The sequence below is a fragment of the Anopheles funestus genome, assembly GCF_943734845.2.
Source record: "Anopheles funestus chromosome X unlocalized genomic scaffold, idAnoFuneDA-416_04 X_unloc_58, whole genome shotgun sequence".
In the NCBI taxonomy this organism is placed as follows: domain Eukaryota; kingdom Metazoa; phylum Arthropoda; class Insecta; order Diptera; family Culicidae; genus Anopheles; species Anopheles funestus.
In genome coordinates, this window is record NW_026045185.1 from 99,913 (window position 1) to 105,000 (window position 5,088).

The following is a 5,088-nucleotide window of genomic DNA, read 5'->3' on the forward strand; positions in this document are numbered from 1 at the left end:
TCTGGATGAGGATTGATCTTGCTGGTAATAGCTTGAGCCCCTGAATAAGGGGTCGAAGCGTACATCTTGAGACCATGTACAACATATTACCAAATCGGCACCATGGGTTCGGGTGCAAGTGATGTAACCGTGAAAGATGTTGAGCAGCCCAACATCGGTTTACACACGCATAATAGGAAGGCAGCGCTGTCGACTGGTCAGTCGTGTAAGAAGTGTGCATTATCGATCACAAATATATTGGTGATCTGTAGGTTGCGCATACACCATGCCCGGTGTAAAGTGCCGTGGTCCCCCCCGGGGGGCTGCATCAAACCGTTCGCCACGCGAACTACCCAATGGAACGAACTCGATGCATTTAATAAGAAGAAGAGATGATAATGAAACACGGTCGATTTAAGAGTTGAAAACGTTGAAATGCCTATAAGCAAGTCTTAAGTTGGTGGTTTCGTTGTGCCCCAACAAATTGGTGCCTTACCCTACACCAAAGAGCCATTCAACATGGTTCAAGTGAGCGATAATCACGCTCTACGCTCAGTATGACAGCTGCAAGGCAATCACTCGCTAAGTTCAGAGCTAATACATGCAACACGCCGGCATTGTTTCCACCGACGCATGGATTCAAGACTGGTGCACTTATTAGTTAAACCGTTCGCCTCCGGGTGTTTCGAGTTCAAGTCTGGATGAGGATTGTTCTTGCTGGTAATAGCTTGAGCCCCTGAATAAGGGGCCGAAGCGTACATCTTGAGAGTAAATGTACAACATATTACCAAATCGGCACCGTGGGTTCTGGTGCAAGTGATGTAACCATGAAAGATGTTGAGCAGCCCAACATCGGTTTACACACGCATAAGGGGTTTATTGTTATCTGTAGGTTGCGCATACACCATACCCGGTGTAAAGTGCCGTGGTCCCCCAGGGGGCTGCATCAAAACGTTCGCCATGCGAACTACCCAATGGAACGAACTCGATGTATTGAAAGAGATGAACAATTAATAGCGAGAATAGGGGCCCGGAAGCAATTCCGCGGCCCTACGGTCGATTCAAGAGTTGAAACGTTGTACAATCGTGGATAGCACCTAGTGCTAATATGGTGAGAGATAATGTGTGAGGAAATTTAGTTTCCTAAAGTTTAGTTAGTGGTTTCCGTTGTGCCCTAACAAACTTAAAGTTGGTGGTGACCGTTACACCCCAACAAATTGGTGCCTTACCCAACACCAAAGAGCCATTCCATATGGTTCTAGAGAGAGAGAGTTGTGTGGAAATTTATTTCCCACTAAGCGAGTGTGTGTCTGTAGTGGAACGAATTCTGGTTGATCCTACCAGTAATATACGCTTGTCTCAAAGGTTAAGCCATGCATGTCTAAGTACAAACATAAATGAATGTGAAACCGCATAAGGCTCAGTATAACAGCTATAATTCACAAGATCATCCTACCACTAGTTACTTGGATAACTGTGGAAAATCCAGAGCTAATACATGCAACATGCCGGGACTGTTGCCCTCGCGGGTAGCTGAACTGGTGCACTTATTAGTTAAACCAATCGCCTCCGGGCGGCTTGAGTTGAAGTCTGGATAAGGACGCAGATCGTATGGTCGCTTGTCGACTGACGACAGATCTTTCAAATGTCTGCCCTATCAACTATTGATGGTAGTGTAGAGGACTACCATGGTTGCGACGGGTAACGGGGAATCAGGGTTCGATTCCGGAGAGGGAGCCTGAGAAATGGCTACCACATCCAAGGAAGGCAGCAGGCGCGTAAATTACCCAATCCCAGTACGGGGAGGTAGTGACGAGAAATAACAATATGGACCTCTCTAACGATGGTCCATAATTGGAATGAGTTGAGTATAAATCCTTCAACAAGGATCAAGTGGAGGGCAAGTCTGGTGCCAGCAGCCGCGGTAATTCCAGCTCCACTAGCGTATATTAAAGTTGTTGCGGTTAAAACGTTCGAAGTTGATTGCCCGTCCAGACACGTGACCGCCACGGGCGCCCGGTTACACGCCGGGGCCGTTCGTGCGCGCGCTCACGGCTGCGACTCACAATGGTGTACTTGGGCGTTACTCTGTGAACGAGTACCGTGCTACCGGTTAACTCCGGCACGGGCTCCTCATGGTGCTCAAGATACTCACATTTACCTTGAACAAATTAGAGTGCTCAAAGCAGGCTAAGACAAAGCGTCCGGCCCCCCCGTGGGGTTGGCGTTGGCCGAGAATAATCTTGCATGGAATAATGGAATATGACCTCGGTTTATACGATTTCGTTGGTTTGTCAGAAACCTAGAGGTAATGATTAACAGAAGTAGTTGGGGGCATTGGTATTACGGCGCGAGAGGTGAAATTCGTAGACCGTCGTAGGACCAACTGAAGCGAAAGCGTTTGCCATGGATGCTTTCTTTAATCAAGAACGAAAGTTAGAGGATCGAAGGCGATTAGATACCGCCCTAGTTCTAACCGTAAACGATGCCAATTAGCAATTGGGAGACGCTACCCCTATTCGGTGCTCTCAGTCGCTTCCGGGAAACCAAAATCGGGTTCCGGGGGAAGTATGGTTGCAAAGTTGAAACTTAAAGGAATTGACGGAAGGGCACCACAAGAAGTGGAGCTTGCGGCTTAATTTGACTCAACACGGGAAAATTTACCAGGTCCAAACTTATCGAGGTAAGACAGATTGATAGCTCTTTCTCAAATTTAAGGGTAGTGGTGCATGGCCGTTCTTAGTTCGTGGAATGATTTGTCTGGTTAATTCCGATAACGAACGTGACTCAAACATGCTAACTAGAACGCTGTCAGCAGTGCGCCTCCGGGCGCACCTGACGTTACAGCCGGGCGGCGCCTTCACGGGCGGTCGTCGGCTACGTTTGCCCTGCTTAGCGGGACAACTTGTGTTTAGCAAGCTGAGAATGAGCGATAACAGGTCCGTGATGCCCTTAGATGTTCTGGGCTGCACGCGTGCTACAATGTGGGTCGCAGCGTGTTCTCGCCAATAGGCGCCCCCATTCCGAGAGGAACGGGAAATCACTAAAATGCCCATCTAGTCGGGATTGGGGACTGCAACGGTCCCCATGAACCTGGAATTTCTAGTAAGCACTAGTCATTAGCTAGTGCTGATTACGTCCCTGCCCTTTGTACACACCGCCCGTCGCTACTACCGATGGATTATTTAGTGAGGTTTCTGGAGGCTTACCTTCCGCGGTTCCTTCGTGAGCTGCAGCTGGCATGGCTGAAGTTGACCGAACTTGATGATTTAGAGGAAGTAAAAGTCGTAACAAGGTTTCCGTAGGTGAACCTGCGGAAGGATCATTACTGATGATCGTCCGCGAGTGACCAACCATGGGCTGCCTTCGGTGTAGCTCGGTCGCTCGCTTGCTATGTGTCAGAATTTGTTGAAAGCCAACTCGTTCGTTGTACACTTTGATGGGTGACCATCACTGTGTCCCCGTGCCGAGCTAGATCTCCCCTAGCCGTAAGGCACTTGAACGCCCCTTCGACGACGAGTTGCATGTGTGTGGTATGTGTCAGAATCTGGTGAAGCTTTCTGCATGTGATGTGCCTTGTGTGGATCCGTGGCCATTGCATTGTGTCTGGTGCTTAGATACCCAGACACTTAGAACGCTTGCGCGGAAAGCAAACTCGATCGTTGTACACTTTGATGGGTGACCATCACTGTGTCTCCGTGCCGTGCTAGATCCCCCCTAGCCGTAAGGCACTTTGAACGCCCCTTCGACGACGAGTTACAAGAGTGTGGTATGTGTCAGAATCTGGTGAAGCTTTCTGCATGTGATGTGCCTTGTGTGGATCCGTGGCCATTGCATTGTGTCTGGTGTGTAGGTACCCAGACACTTAGAACGCTTGCGCGGAAAGCAAACTCGATCGTTGTACACTTTGATGGGCAACCATCACTGTGTCTCCGTGCCGTGCTAGATCTCCCCTAGCCGTAAGGCACTTTGAACGCCCCTTCGACGACGAGTTACAAGAGTGTGGTATGTGTCATAATCTGGTGAAACTTTCTGCATGTGATGTGCCTTGTGTGGATCCGTGGCCATTGCATTGTGTCTGGTGTGTAGGTACCCAGACACTTAAGCAAACTCGATCGTTGTACACTGTGATGGGCGAGCATCACTGTGTCTCCGTGCCGTGTAAGAGCTCCCCTGGCCATCAGGCACTTGAAAGGTCCTTCGACGACGAGTTACAATAGTGGTGTGTTAGATACGTCAGGTGATGGTATCTACTGTTGTGCAATACGTATCCGGCCACGGCACGGAACGAACGGGAACTGTGGTGCAGACATACAAAGAGTTAAGCCTATTAGTCATTAACTCTAAGGACGGGGCCATGGGGCGGTACGCAAAGGATACGGATGAGCGAGTATGCAGGCCCAATACTCAATAGCTCGATCCGATCCAAGCACATGAGTTGACTGCGGCGCCAGGTTAACCAATGTGCTAGATTCTATTTGGCCAGTAGAATCTTGTGTCTTATGCGATTTGATACCAAGACACCAGAACGAAAGTTAGTTGAAGAGTTATTAAACTCTTATGAAGTATGGTTGTGCAATCACAACTTATGACTTTAACCTATAAAGTGGATATGGACTTGCAATTATAACATGGAATCTCTACACACCCCATGAGCTCGATCCAATCCACGCACACGAGTTGCCTGAGTAGCGACAGGTATACCGATGTGCAATACGTATCCGGCCACGGCACGGAACGAACGGGAACTGTGGTGCAGACATACAAAGAGTTAAGCCTACTAGTCATTAACTCTAAGGACGGGGCCATGGGGCGGTACGCAAAGGATACGGATGAGCGAGTATGCAGGCCCAATACTCAATAGCTCGATCCGATCCAAGCACATGAGTTGACTGCGGCGCCAGGTTAACCAATGTGCTAGATTCTATTTGGCCAGTAGAATCTTGTGTCTTACGCGATTTGATACCAAGACACCAGAACGAAAGTTAGTTGAAGAGTGATTAAACTCTTATGAAGAATGGTTGTGCAATCACAACTTATGACTTTAACCTATAAAGTGGATATGGACTATCAATTATAACATGGGGCACACACCATGTTCTCGATCCA